This window comes from Ostrea edulis, chromosome 7 (assembly GCF_947568905.1).
Source record: "Ostrea edulis chromosome 7, xbOstEdul1.1, whole genome shotgun sequence".
Taxonomy (NCBI): domain Eukaryota; kingdom Metazoa; phylum Mollusca; class Bivalvia; order Ostreida; family Ostreidae; genus Ostrea; species Ostrea edulis.
Genome location: NC_079170.1, coordinates 35554195 through 35570139, shown reverse-complemented (window position 1 = coordinate 35570139; position 15945 = coordinate 35554195). Strand labels below are relative to the sequence as shown.

Here is a 15945-nt window from a genome sequence, read left to right as displayed (position 1 = left end):
TACATGTAGAACTCAAAAATAATAATACTTTTGCATGCAACAACCAAATTTTTATTTTGCATGTTTAATTATCCATTGATATTCTTCTTTCATTATCAATATGGTATCGGCTGTTGGCTGCAAACAATATGAATTTTAAAAAATAATGAATGCAGATATCGGCTATTTTCGATACACAAAGTCAAGACCTCACCACTGCCGGTGAAGGGCTGCACAATTTAGGCCTATCCTCGGCGCTTATGGCCATTGAGCAGGGAGGGATCTTTATCGTGCCACACCTGCTGTGACACGGGACCTCAGTTTTTGCGGTTATCCGAAGACCGCCCCCATTTAATCACCTCTTACGACAATCAAGGAGTACTGAGGACCTACTCAAACCCGGATCCCCACGGGATCATATATATATATATATATATATATATATATATGTGTGTGTGTGTGTGTGTGTGTGTGTGTGTGTGTGTGTGTGTGTTCGCGCACTATGCCGACACTTACGACACGTATAAGGTTACACACGAGCAACCTACGACATTTTCAGAACCTACGACACAAAAGTGTGTCGTAGGTTTGGAGACCCCTTGAAATCGGAATTTTTCATCGTGTTTTACCCAGAAAATACAAAATTTTGTATAGTGTGAGTTTCCGGGTTACACACGACTTTTGTTACACACAACACCGAGCCATAATGGGGTGCTTACACACTTTGCATCCTTGCCACATTCTCGCGCATGCGCAAATTCAACTTCCTAAGGAAACGAGGTCGAGTGGATGACAATGCAAATGTAAGTGTTTTTGTTTATTTAATTGAATATAAGTAGTCAATTAATGATTTAAAATTGATATTTTTGTTCCCGTCCGTTTAGTTTGAATACATTGGGGTATGTGATGTATCGTTATTCTGCAGTAATGGTGAGAAAAAGTAAGTTGACCTTTGACACGACTAAGATACAATTAGATGCGTGTAAGCTTAAATAGTTCAATGGTTTTCATTTTCTGTATGTTTTTGTGTTTGTTTTATATCATCATGATTATCTTCAGTATTTTGGTTTATCATTGATTTGACAAAATGTTTTACAAATACAGAATCAAGGAATAGTTAGAATTTCCTCTTCAATACAATATCGGTGTACACGTTTTTTTTAGACATATGAACATCGTTAAAAGCAACAATTCTCTAAATATTAAATGAGAATTGAATTATTATACACAGTATATTTGTCATTCTTTGATGAATATGCGTATCTTAATGTATAACATTGATATATAACAAACTGACGAACAACTGGAATTTCCTCTTTAGAATATTCTATCTTAGCTTGGCAAAATATTTTCAATATTTTCAAAGATATAAACCCCGTTTCAAAGCGACAATATCAAAGAAAATTAAACAAGTACATAGCTCCAAAAAATTGGGTCTTTATTACCACTATTTTTGGATATTATTAACTGGTAACCGGTGGATAGCTCCAGCCTCTTTCCCCTTAATAAGGAAGGTGTGGTCAAGCGCGGTTAAACAAGTTCTTGGGGAAAATATTGTTTACCTTATTTTAAGAAATTGTTTAGATTTCATTTTGTTCCAACATCGACCAGTTGCAAAGATTTTGGGTTAATTTATCTGATGGTTGACTTTACGCCATGGCTATAAACAACTTTATATAATATGTTGATTTATAGGCGTTGAAAGAAATTTCCAAATAAAGGGTGTTGAAATCAAATGGGACAAGGACATTTAAAGTATGTGCGGTTCAAGTGTCTCTCATCAATATGAATAGAATGAAAAATAAAGTAATTTGTCCCAAAATGAAGTCCCCCCCCCCCCCTTTCTTCTCTCCAACCCCATCCCCATTTGTGCATGCAGCTAGATCCAGTGTTTTCATACCAGACCAAATTCATGTTAAATTATCAATGTTTGTCCTGTTAAGAAGATATACTTTTTAAGTAAATGGAAACTCCAATCTAGTTCACTGAATTTATGAAAAGGCAAGAGCAGATCCGGATTTCTCCCTCTCTCTCTCTCAGAGTGTTGCCAAATCGGTGTAACTTACATTAAAAAAAAATAAAGGGGTTTCGGTCAAGGGCTACCGCTATTTTTAGAGCGACCCTGAACACTAGCGACAGCGATCACCGCAACACCGGCACCAGAACATGTACAGACTGTTCAATCGAGTGGGGAAGATCCCCAGGGCTTTTTGTAAATTTCATATAAAGTTGCAGAAATGACATTTTTTATCTTTGTTTATTTTTTTACTTATTCAATTGTAAGAAATCAGATACTATTTATATGTATTTCTAAAAATAAAATTGAAAAAAAAATAATAAATCCATTACGAGATTCGAACTGGGTACATGTTATCGTGAGTTTCATAGCCATCTCTAACGATTACGTAACAGTGTTTTAATCTTCACACTCTTGTTATTTCACACTCTCAAATAAATGAAGTTATGTAAATCAATTTTGTGTAGCCTATGTTTCAAAATATTATCTGTATTTTGCACCATTTACAAATGTAAAATAGTATTGTTAAAAATTCAGAAGTTTTTGAATTTGTCAGCACTTGGAGATTATTTTTCTCGTGCCGTAGACCGACTGAAGAAGAAAAAAAAGGGGTCAGATTATTTTCTTAGTGCTGTGTTTAAAGTTATGTATTAGTAAGTATAAAATGAGGATATCATTGTTTATAGACATCAGTCAGTGCTGCATATACATGTATTACCATTGTCTGTCTGTCTGTTTACCAGTATTTACAGGTATCTGAATTTTTAATCAGCTGTTAATCTGTAAATGGATACAAATAGAAAAATGGGAGGGGGGATGCATATAGATAGATATATAGTGTATTTATCATCTATTTATAGAGATAGAGTTTTTTCCTTTTATTTATTTATATATATTTATTGATTAAAATACCTGTGCAGTATAATGAGTATTGCCCATGTCTGTTGTAGGGGTAGTGGTAAAATAGTATGATATACATGTATGTATGATATTTTAATAATATTAACAATGAACCTACATTGTAATATTTTTGCCATAGTGTGTATATGAATTCTAGGTATCAGGACAACTCGCCCCCAAGACAACTCGCCCTCAAGACAACTCACCCCCTCATCGGGACAACTCGCCCCTAAGACAACCCGCCCTCAAGACAACTCGCCCCCTCTTCGGGACAACTCGCCCCCTCTCTTGAGATAATTCGCTCCTACATATCATACATGTTTACAATTATTATTTTTGGTCTAAATCCAAGAGGTGTATTACCAAAAATTAATGAATTTCTTATAGATAGTATATACATCACAGACAATAAGACGTGTTCACATTAACACCGAACTTCATGTCTTTTTATGCAAGACGAACGATTTTAGTGGAAATCCAGTGTTTGGGTTCAGTAAATTCATCATCACTTTTATGTACATGTAAAATATATAATTTCAGCGGAAACAAGTTAGCGTTTGGTATAGGGAGAGTATTAGCTTGGTCTACAGCTGACGTAGTATAATTATCAATAATCTGCGTCTGTTGTTAAATCTAATTGTTTCATTTCCCCCAAGCTGTTATAAATTTACTTCAAACGTTATGAGTTACTCATCATCAGAGTTCTTTACACTTTGAAATCACCGCGTAAAAAGAATCACACTGCGTAAAAAGAATCAGTAAAGCAAAGCCGTTATAAAATTTCTAAAATGGGAATTTTATTTTTCAACGGGTATTAGTTGAGAAATGCATTAAAAGATAATTACATGTGTCAGAATATTCATGCTTCACCTTTACACTTATGTATACTATATCGATAAAAGAAACACCCACACCCTCAAAATTTTCTCAGTATTAGAGACATTTAATCAATTACCTGAAGATCAGTAAATATAATTTTCCTTGCCAATTGATTTATGAAAAATATAACTTTTTCTGAAATGCAATAATTAAATATATGTATAATTCTATTAGAATTTACCATTCGTGTTAAAGTATGAAAGAAAAAGACGTATCTTTATAATTGTAATTGTAATTAAAAGATTTATATAGCGCCCTATCAACATTAGTTCTCTAAAGCGCTTTACAAATGTGAAAGAAAAGATAATATAAAATCGATGTGCACATACATGTGAATAAAATATTCATAGTGTCAGAATTAAAATGCATAAATATTATTATTAATATATAGCGATATGATATGATTACCATAATAACATATGAAACAATTTAAAACAACCCTTAGGAATAATTAAATACATAACAAGGACATAGGCATAATAACAAACAGCAGGGGTTTTTTTTTGGGGGGGGGGTGTTTGTTTTTTGTTAACAGCACTGTAAGAGCTGTATGTAAGAGCACTAAGTATATAAAAATAATCACAAATTAAAAGCTAATTTAAAGAGATGCATTCTGAGGTCCACTTTAAAATTAGACAATGAAGTACATTGTCTGAGTTTAAAAGGCAGAGAATTCCAGAGACTCGATGCAGCTTTGTCCAAACGTCGATCCCCATATGTTTTCGTACGTGTCCGAGGTACCTGGATAAGATGCAGAGATTCGGATCTTAGTGATCGTGTGGGATTGTAAACTGTAAAGATATCCTTTATGTAAACTGGAGATAGGTTGTTGGGAGATTTGAAAGTATGAAGGAAGTATCTTATATTGAATTCTGTACTCAACTGGGAACCAGTGAAGATCTATTAGAACAGGAGTAATATGGTCGGATTTTTTTGAGCGTGTTATTAATCTTGCAGCTGTGTTTTGTGCCCTCTGAAGTTTGCTGGTGTGTTTAGAATGAACACCATAAAGCAATGCATTTCCGTAATCTAATCTGGATGTAACTAGCGAGTTTACTAGAGTTTTACATGCTTCATCATTGATAAATGTTAAAAGTGTAAATAACACACACAAAATAAAAATAAAATGTGATAATATATTTATATATAATATTGGGGGCAGGGTTTGACACTAAGGCACGCCCGACCGACCGAGACTACTAAATGATAGGTCTGGTTGGGTAAAATGTTTATTTACTAGTCCGACTGGTCGTGTTAAAAATATGAACAAATTTAAGAAACTTTACTTTAAATCATAAAATATTTTATTCATAAAAAAAATAACTGTAAAGAGTTTGCGAGCAATTTAATGAACCGCATGATGACATAATCTCTATCTTTAGTTCTAATAAGTCGCGGTCGTAAGTGATGTTCTACGACATCTACACATTGTTAATGTGTGTAAAGTTATGTTTTGGTTAAATAGAATTATTGAATTCACTTTCATTAAAAAAAACACCAAAACAGTTCATTTGAATTGAATATAAGAAAGTGTTTATTAAACATATGTGCAGGAATGTCTATATAATCAAATATGAAATCTCGTCCTCAATGAAAGCAAAAGATGTCTCAAGAAAGAAAAAAAAAGGAAAACGTTGGGAAGAAACAAAGCAGCTAGGGCTTATGAAATAGAAATTTTAAAAAAAATATTGAGGTCAATTTATTCTAAATGGATTAAAGAATTTCCGTGCCGGTAAAAATTTAATGAAACTGAAAATAGGGTTGAAAGTAAAAGCATCAAATTGAATGACGAGATTAAAGATTTTTTTGAGACAATTAAATGCATTTTAGTTCAAACTTAACGTTTTTCATTTAAATTAAGTACATGTATTTAGATATGGAGAATCTTATAAAAAAAATTTCTGGAACGTTGGTCAGGGCTAGTGGATGTAAGGTCAGGTCTAGCAAAAATCATTTTAAGTAGCCCGATTGGTCTAGTGCCCCAAAAAGTTAATGTCAAACCCTGGGGGGCGAGTGTCTCAAGAGAAGGGGGCGACTTGTCCTGAGAGAGGGCGAGTTGTCCTAAGAGGGGGCGAGTTGTCTTGGGGGCGAGTTGTCCAGCATTCGAATTCTATTGGTATCAATTATATAGTAGGCCTAGTAAGAATACTATTCTACTTCTATTCAGTAGAAATAGAGCAACACATACAAGAATATTTAAGCTTACATTTATGTATAGTAGTCTGGTACCACTAAATATATTAAGTTGAGTGTTCATAATATGTTAAAAATTCAGATCATGATGTTTATTTACATGTCAGAGGGCATAAACATGCACCATACTTTTCATGAAGCACCAACACTCTTCATGAAGTATGCTGGCGTAAAGCGCAGCAGTTCAGGGTACCTGTAAAGTGCGAAACGAAACGAAATATACCGAAACGAAACGAAATCCACCGAAACGAAACGAAATATGTCGAAAGGAAACGAAACCCACCGAAACGAAACGAAACCTACCTAAGCGAAATGAAACAAATTGTATAACCAAACTCTTTTAATTATAATAATTAAAAATGGCATCTTAGGCTCCCATGAAAGTTACCACATATCAATAAAATTCGCCTCCCCTTTGATGTAGGCCTTCGGCTTAACTGATATAATTAAAAGAGATCGGTTATACAATCTGTTTCGTTTCGGTAGATTTCGTTTCGTTTCGGCGGATTTCGTTTCGTTTCGATTTCGTTTCGCACTTTACAGGTACCCAGCAGTTCATGCCCTTAAATACTTTAAAAAATTAAACTTGTTTCTTAAATATGCATACATGTATTTGTACTTTAATAATCCATGTTTAGGAAATATTTCCATGTTATATATGTTAATCATATGTGTCACCATGCAATGTTAGATTGAAAAATAATATAAATACATGTGTATATGCAAGCTAATGTTTCATTAGATTCTTTGCATTTGATTTTAATGTCAAGTTTCTTTTTCATAGTTGACGCAACAGATTATGAGATACAGATGAAACATGCAGGGAACCATGTAAATGATTCTGAAAGTGGCTACCCAGGTGCTGTTTAAGGAAGCTTGTAATAGGAGTGGAAAACCACCCAAAAACTATGTGTCTCAAAATGCCAGTAGAGACATAGAAAGAAGAGAGGAACTAGCTGGGATATCATTATGAAGAACCTAACCTCCTTGGAGTCAAGTATGTGACAAATTATTCATATAAATAATCATCCATGTCACCATGAGATCGAAATTAACTTTTTAACCACAAGAAATTTTAGGTACTGTATTCTTTTCCTACTAGGCTCCAATTCGAAATTTAACCAGCATTTTTCTATCGATTGCTTTTTTTCAGGAATTTAATAAACTAAGCACCCCTTTTATCAAAATAAATGAGAAGAAAGTGCAATATCAAAAACAAGATTGGAATTTCTTTCCTTTAACATTTTTAAATGAATTATCAGGCAATGTATCATTGGTGGGGGTCATAGGGAACATCTATGCAGCATGTACTCACTATCCAGAGGTCCTCCACCTACAATTTACAGCATTATGTGGCTTGAACCTTAAGACTTAGTGTGTATTTAACTCTCTCTCTCTCTCTCTCTCTCTCTCTCTCTCTCTCTCTCTCTCTCTCTCTATCTATATATATATATATTTCTATTTACTCAATCCTGTGTGTAATCATGCTTAGCAACTATCCAGTATGTTTCTGTGTAACATATTCTCAGCCATGCGGATGTTTTTCGTTAGATGTCATTTTTTTCCCGACGAGTGAGGGGAAACCATCCCCTTACGAAACAGCCTGTAGAGAAATAAATGTTATGTGATTGAACTCCATCTGATCATCAATTTATATATATATATATATATATATATATATATATATATATATATAATCCAAATAGAAAGAGTTGATATCACACAGTCAAAATAATTAAATAAAAAAGCAGGAAAATATGCAGTTCCAAAATATATTCAAATCGCTAGTGCTTTCTGGATTTTAACATCCATCCTCAGGTGAATACAAATATTGAATACAAAGTTGTTTATCTTATATTGTTGTATATGTATATCTAAAACATTTGGAGATTTCATCACAGTGGCTCATCACAAATTAACCCTCTCTCTTCTATATTTACATGGGGGGGGGGGGGGGGGGGGGGGGGGGATCTGGTATCCCAATAATCACTCCTTCAAATTTCTATTATGTCTCCTTTATTTTACTGACATAAGATTTTACGACCCCTCTCAATCGATCAGAGAAAGACCATAGTTTGTAAAAATACTTAGAATATCTGTTCGCACCAACAATATATTTGAAGGAACAATGCATTTTCTATCGTTTTTAAAACCACAGGAACTTTTCATCAATCACTCAGAATGGAAGACAGACTTGCATTGGTCAGTTCAAGTTGCTCTTCAGTTAGGATGTGTGAGAGTAGTTTAAGCAAACATCCCCCCATTTAAGAAATTATGTCATTGTGCTTCTGCACAACTAATCATAATCTTACGTTCTAAGTTTTTATAGTATGTACCTGGAATATGTCAATATAATTCCATTTTTCTCATTCATAAGAGATTTACCAGTTATCTAAATATTACGTATGCAACTAATCAGAATGCTTGACGTGTGCATGTGTAGGTATTCATATTGTAAATCAACAGCAAAAAATCATTTTAATTTAATTACCCTTTAATAAGAAAGTTGTGGTCATTTCAGTACCAAAAAATGAAAGAAAGCAATGCACGTTATGTGCATATGTCAATCTGTAATTCTGTTGATGTCATCCAACAGGTATTTGTATCATGTACATATGATTAGCATAATTAGTTTGAATTTCATGTTTGCATCATATATAAGAAAGCTGTGGAGATTTTGAAATTGTCTAATCAAAATTTAGCACAATTGTGCATGCACATGCTGGCTAGTAATTTTAACCATACCAATTTGTAAGTGCCAAGACATACTAAAATCCTCAACTTCAGAAGAATTTAATGAAAAACATAAACATTATGGTCCTTGAAATATAGAAAAAATATAGAATCTTCAAAAGACAGGATATGCATATACTGAGTGTTGGCATTTTTGTATTACACCAATCTATATAGATACACATACTATCTACTATGCTGTGATATCAACTCATTCACTTTATTCATAAGAAAGTTACAGACATTTTAGTATTAAATCCAATCAAAATGAAATTTTGCATGCATGTGCAGATTGGTCATTTTGAACATGCAGATCAGTTAATAAATATCTTAAAAATATCTTAAAAATAAAAATCTTAAAAATTACAAGTCTTAATTAATAAATGCCTACAATATGAATATTAAACAATCTCAAAGAACAAAAAAAAATTTAGACTGATTCCCAAGTTAGTGTACCAAAATCCAATGCATGCACATTCAGACTAAAATACTATCTTTCTGCACATCCAAATGATATACATGTACGTACAATCATCTTAAAAAGATTGCATATAAAGGATCTCTTGTATAGTTATTGAGAACAGAGTATACCCTAAGTTCTGGGAACATAAATATAAGGAATCACTGTCTAGTTTGTCAGGGTATATGAGGTGATTAACAAATTAACATCAACTGAAAATATGAGAATTCATGCATAACAGCTTCACCGTTTATATAGTTTGCATGCATGTATCATGTTCATGCTTTTATGGGATCTTTGTGAATTATGTCAAGGATTTGGATGATTTGAATATATTATAAAAGTGGCAAGAATGAAAATAACATGTTCTGCCATATTTTTGTTTTCGACAGTTTATTTTATTTTTCAATGCGTTGTTTTACACCAGTTTTATAACGTATGCAATGCAGTGTACACCAGTTTTGGACAAATGAAATTGGCCTTTAGTTTGCTTCATCAATATACAGACTCTATTTCAATTGATTATATATTAATAGTGAGTCTCATGCCAGTATAAGGCAATATACATCTTTCTCACATAATCACTAGTGTGAGACCAACTCAACCCATGTGAGACAGCCATACAAGATTTTTCTGTCTTACACTGCTAAGACATATCTTTGCTTGTGATGTACATATGTATGTCATATATTTTCTGATTTACATTACACGATAAAGAAAAATAGTTTGTATTGTTTTCTTCAAATTTCAATTTGATATATATTATGTATAGCTTTTTTATGGACAACCTTGGGTTTTGTACTTTACACTTATATTGTAAACCATTTTCAGGTATGCTGAGATCTTCATACTGTGTAATTAATTTTTGCATATATTCAAAGAAGGATTTCAATAATTTTGAATTTTCTCAAAGCTCTTGAATTAAAATACTGAACTGATAAAATGTGAGAAAAATAACACTTTATTATTTGCTCATGTGGGATAGGGAAATTCCACCTCTGGAACAAGATTCACTGCTTAAGACTCAGCAAAGTCTCGTCCTAGACTGCAAATCTTGTCCCCTCGGTGGAATTTCCCTATCTCCCATTCATGCGAATGAAGGATTCCATTTATCACACACATGCAATGCACACGTGATATCATGCCAATATACATATGCATTTATCACACATGTAGCAAGTTTCAATGTTAGAACACATCTGATATATGCAGTGAGTTTTATGTCAATATATATTTATCACACACATGCAGTGAGTTTCAGTGCCAGTACACATTTGCACACATGTAATGAGTTTCAGTGCCAGTACGCATTTATCACATGCGTGTAGTGAGTTTAAATGCCAGTACACATCACACACATGTAGTGAGTTTCAATGTCAGTACAGATCAATACACATGTAGTGAGTTTCAATGCCAGTACAGATTTACCACACACATGTAGTGAGTTTCAATGTCAATACAGATTTATCACACACATGTGAGTTTCAATGTCAATACAGATTTATCACACACATATATTGAGTTTCAATGTCAATACAGATTTATCACACACATATATTGAGTTTCAATGTTAATACAGATTTATCACACACATGTAGTGAGTTTCAATGTCAATACAGATTTATCACACACATGTAGTGAGTTTCAATGTCAATACAGATTTATCACACACATGTAGTGAGTTTCATTGTCAATACAGATTTTTCACACACTTAAACTGTTAAGTGAGTTTCAATGTCAATACAAAGTGATCAATTCTTTTGAGAAGCCTGTAGTAACCAACCATGTTGATATCCAAGAACTTTTTAACATTGTTATCTCTTTCTAAAATATTCAAAGTTTATATTTGGATTTCAAAAATCTTTTGTCTCTCAATCAACACATTGAAATTTGGTTTAAAGCATGTTGAATTTAGTTTCACAATCTTGATATGATTTAATTGTGATGATTTCAAAAATAACATTCCTACTCACCACCCTGCACCTCAGAAATTAAAATGTAACTTAGAAATAATGAATGCATTTAAAAAAAAGAAGATTTAAAAACATTCAATATTTAAAATGATTGGACCAGTATTTCCTAATGTGAAATAATGTTAACGTGTACTGTGTTGTGCGGCGTGAAGACAAAATGTTTGGTAATAAAATAAGGTTATATTTAACAAGGAAAAAGTTTTTGAATAGGTATTGACCATATATTACACAGATAAGTTAAATAGGCAACTTAATAAATTTCAAATGATTAGGTCACTAAAGATCATTTTGGAAAGATCAAGGTCACTCAACATGTACCTTATATAGAAAAGAACCTTTATTTCAAAAGTTATATATCAGTGTGCAAGTCATTTGTTACATGAAGTAGTTCAACTTCATTGGTTAGATGCAGTTTGGGGAAGCAATTACTAATATTCTTGTTATTGGATTTCACTCAAATAGAGACATCAACACTTGCCCGAGTCCCCACATACACAGGGTGGAAGTAACTTGTTTATGTGTTTGGAAAACGCGATATGTATATTACATATTTAAAGTTCATTTACATTTTGTTAATAGTAACTTACAGCAGTACAAACATTTTAAAGCTTTATCTCTTCAATGTTGTAGACTATATTCAGAGGGAATGCAGATACTGAGGCCCCCAAGCTCATCTAGGAAGTCGGGAAGAAAAAAGCGAGGTATTTGTATGTCATAATTTGTATTATATTTTGTTATTCCCAAGCAAATGAAGTTTAGGAGGGTATATTAGAATCGCCATGTCTGTCTGTTGGTCTGTCTGTCTGTCGATTTGTCTGTAGGCATAATTTTGGCTGTACTCATTTTAGGAGACTAGCTAATGGAATTTTCTTAAAATGTGTACACTCTCTCAAATCATAAAGACATATAAAAATCTGCACCTAGGGTTTTCATAATGATTGGACAAAGTTTACTTAATTTAGATCATTTTGTTGTTTCTTTGAAATTAGAAAAATTTTGAGCCTTGTTTGCTTTAACTTAAGGGTATGTCCTGACCTTAGCAGAGGGTCATTTGGACAAGATTACAGATATTTTTATGCCCCCTAGATCAAAGATCGGAGGGGGGGGGGAATATTGTTTTTGTCCTGTCTGTCATTCTGTCTGAAACTTTAACCTTGCTAATAACCTTTGAACAGTAAGAGCTAGAGCTTTGATATTTCACATGAGTATTCCTTATGACAAGACCTTTCCGTGGGTACTAAACCTTTTGACCTTGACATTTGACCTACTTTTTGAGAAAAAATTGACATTGGTCATAACTTCTAAATGGTAAATATTAGAGCTTTCATATTGTACATGAACATTTCTTGTGACAAGATCTTTCTACTGGTACCAAGATATTTGTCCTTTTGACCTTGGCCATCTTCAGAATTGGCCATTATCGGGGGCATTTGTGTTTCACAAACACATTTTGTTTGTCCTTGCCATAAATTGCAAGATGAGATAAACAGGAGAATAATATACTAGGTGCAGAGGTTGCTTGTGTTCAAAGAATGTGCAACAACCAGCATCAGATGATAATCATTTGGACAAGCTAGGTCAAGGTTTCTGGGTGTGCAATGCAAAATTCTTCTCTATAATGTAATTTTATTATGAAATAACTTCAGAAAATTATACAAGATTAATTAAAATATGATCAAAGAAATGTCATGACCCTGAACACAAGTCATTCAGACAAGTTTAGGGGCACAGTTTAGGAGTTTCAGATTATGAAGTCTTAGGAATGTTAATATTCTAAGTTAGAGGTGCATGGAGAAGTCATACTTGACACAGAGGCTGCTTATAGCCAAGAAGTATGTCATAAACCTTATGCCCAGGTTATTTGTAGAGGGTCATGATCACATGACTCAAAAGTCAAATGTTCTTTAGGCTGCACCAATTTAATGCTGGGATTTTGGACAGTCATATTTTTCTGTTACTCTACTCAAAGTTTACTCATGACCAGACTTTTGGACCAATGTCATTTTGGGAAGGTCAGGCTCACTCAGAATATACACCTTATATATAAGGAAAAGTGCGTTATTTCATTAGTTTTTAAACAAGTATGGATCATAAATCGTGCAGATAGGTAATAGGCAAATGGCTTTCAGACAAAGGTCACTCAAGGTCATTTTGTAAAGGTCAACATCACTCAACATATACCTTATATATGATAAAGAAACCTTCATTCCAACAATATATCAACATTTATTGAGCATTGTGTGAATCATTTGTTATTTGAAATAGTTCATTCAGGTGAGATGTATTTTGGGGAGCATACATCAGTTTTATCAATATTCTTATTTTATATTAAATATCTATTGGTAGTTTAATAAAGGTTTAGGATAGAACATTTAAAAAATATATTATTGATTTGAAATCATTTACTTTAAGTTATGGTAAATGATAGAGAAAATGAGTTGGACAATCTTTCAAGAAACTGTTGTACAACTGTTTCAAGTGATATGTACTGTCCATTCTTTATTACAGCCAATGTTCAGTGCCACACTTGGACCACTGCAGAAAAGGCAGCTTTGTAAAGACAATTTGAGACTTTCATCAAACTAGGAAAAACTCTGGCTCAGGTTGACTGTCTAAAATCCATTTGGAAGGAGAAATCGCTGTCCAGTTTAACATGGTGTCGTGGAAAGTTTGCTGTTAAAAAAATTACTTCCTGGCAGAGGTGTTACAAAGAGTTAATCCAATTTTTATGCCCCCTCCATTTGAACGAGAGGGGATGTATATATTGTTTTACATGACTAATTCAGTCTGTAGAGCAAATCTTGTCTGCTCAATATCTAATGAATTCTTTTGCTTGACTGTTTCCAAACTTGGTACAATGATTGCCCCTAGATAGTGAATGAACCATATTAATTTACAGGTCACAGGGTCAAGGGTCAAACTGGACACAGTAAGATATTGTCTGTTCAATATCTTGAGAACGCTTTCCTGACAGACATCAAACTCGGTATACTGGTTTCTTTTAAGAAGTAGGTGGTTTCTTTTAAGAAGTAGATGGTTTCCTTTAAGAAGTATATGTCCCATAATGTCCCATATTCATTTTGAAGTCACAAGGACAAAGGTCAAACTGTACATAATAAAATATTGTCCACTGAATATTTAAAGAACCAACCCTTTACCTGACAGTTACTAAACTTGGTACAGCGGTTGCCCCTAGAGAGTAGATGACCCCTACTGATTTCCAGATCCCAAGGTTGAAGGTAAAATTGGACATAGTAAGATACCGTCTGTTCAATATTTGAGAACCATTCGCTTGACAGACATCAAACTTGGTTCACTAATTTTCCTTAAGAATTAGATACCCCATGGATTTTGAGGTCACAAGGTCAAGGGTCAAACTGGACATGACAAGATATTGTCTGCTCAATATATTGAGGACTCTTTGCTTGACAGATATCAAATCAGGTACACTTGTTCTACCTAAGGAGTAGATGACTCCATTTGATTTTGAAGTCACAAGGTCAATGGTCAAAATGCTACGGACATAGGTATTGTCTACACAATATCTTGAGTTTGCGTTTCTTGACAGACATCAAACTTGGTACACTGACACATCATAAGTGTAGATATCTAGTATTCATTTTAAGGTCAATGGTCAAACTACTCTGGACATCAGATTTTGTCCATTCAGTATCTTGAGAACCCTTGTTTGACAAACATCAAACTTGGTAGTCTGGTGCCGCCTAAAGAATAGATGGCTCCCATTGGTTTTAAACTCTCAAGGTCAAAGGTCAGGACTCAAATAACTGGTTATTTGAAAATATCTGCTCAGTACCTTTAGAGATCACATATAATGGTTGCCTCTGACTAATAGATACATTGTAACTTTTGCTACAGACATTCTAAATGATCATTTTCAATATTGTAATATGGAGGGCATATATGTTTCTTAAATCTTTCTTGTAAATGGTTTTGATACTAGTTTTATATACAAGATGTATTATCAGCATTTGTCATTCATTGTACACCATACATTGGTTCATTCAAAATTGATAAATATATAATCAACAGCAGTACACATGAAATAATTCTCCATCTATATCTTGAATTGAACAAAAAGTTTAATGGTATTCCAAGGCCTTATATTCATGTGCGATTGAAAGACTGAATGAATATACTAAGATAATATAACAGTATTTAACTAAAACTAATTGCAGTTTAACACTAATGTACTTATAATGTAATTGATAGTACCATGCTCTTACTTGTAACTTGTTTTCATTTATATTCAATAGATATTTCAAGTTTGATAGCTAACTCAAATTTCAAATATGAATGAACATTAAGTGTCTGCTGTTTTAAGACTAAAGAGTAGCTTTATTTACATCATATGAGGTTTTTTGAGCTAAATTGATCAGCTTTGTATGCTTATGAAATAAATATGTACACCTATATTTTGCAGTTGATTGTACTTTGCTTTAAAGAAGTCTTAAAATTGGTGTAGTTTTCATTAGGTTTGGACTTCGCAAGTGACAAATTGGATTAGGAGTATTTTTACTCAGTGTCTTCTCAAATACTAATGAAAAATCAAGACAATTTAATAGAGTCTTATAAATTCAGTATCTCTTGATAGATTGCTGAAAGAGTAGTACGAAAGAAAAATCCTGAACTCTGAACGATCAGATTCATGATGGATGCAGGGACACACAGTATTTTTAAAAGTCCTTGGTACAAGTTCTTCCTGTGACTTGAGCAGTGTCTGTATTCAGATATTTAAAAAAAAAGATCTTTAAAGCACTGTAGTACACTGTCATATAACCAGGAATATTTCC

General features: G+C 33.2%; 1 protein-coding gene and 1 long non-coding RNA gene across 4 annotated transcripts in view; one reads left to right on the top strand and one right to left on the bottom strand.

The window, feature by feature from the left end:
- LOC125654954 (uncharacterized) overlaps positions 1 to 15945 on the bottom strand; it is a 73354-nt gene that overhangs the window by 3669 nt on the left and 53740 nt on the right. The gene's annotated exons all lie outside the window — the stretch shown is intronic.
- LOC125667755 (uncharacterized) lies at positions 495 to 15567 on the top strand. 3 transcript variants are annotated; one of them, XR_008796900.1, is made up of 4 exons: positions 495 to 782; positions 6753 to 6965; positions 11765 to 11835; positions 13643 to 15567. It is a non-coding gene; the product is annotated as an uncharacterized LOC125667755 (long non-coding RNA). The 3 variants fall into 3 exon arrangements; XR_008796902.1 differs by lacking the exon at positions 495 to 782 and adding an exon at positions 896 to 919; XR_008796901.1 differs by lacking the exon at positions 495 to 782 and adding an exon at positions 2434 to 2649.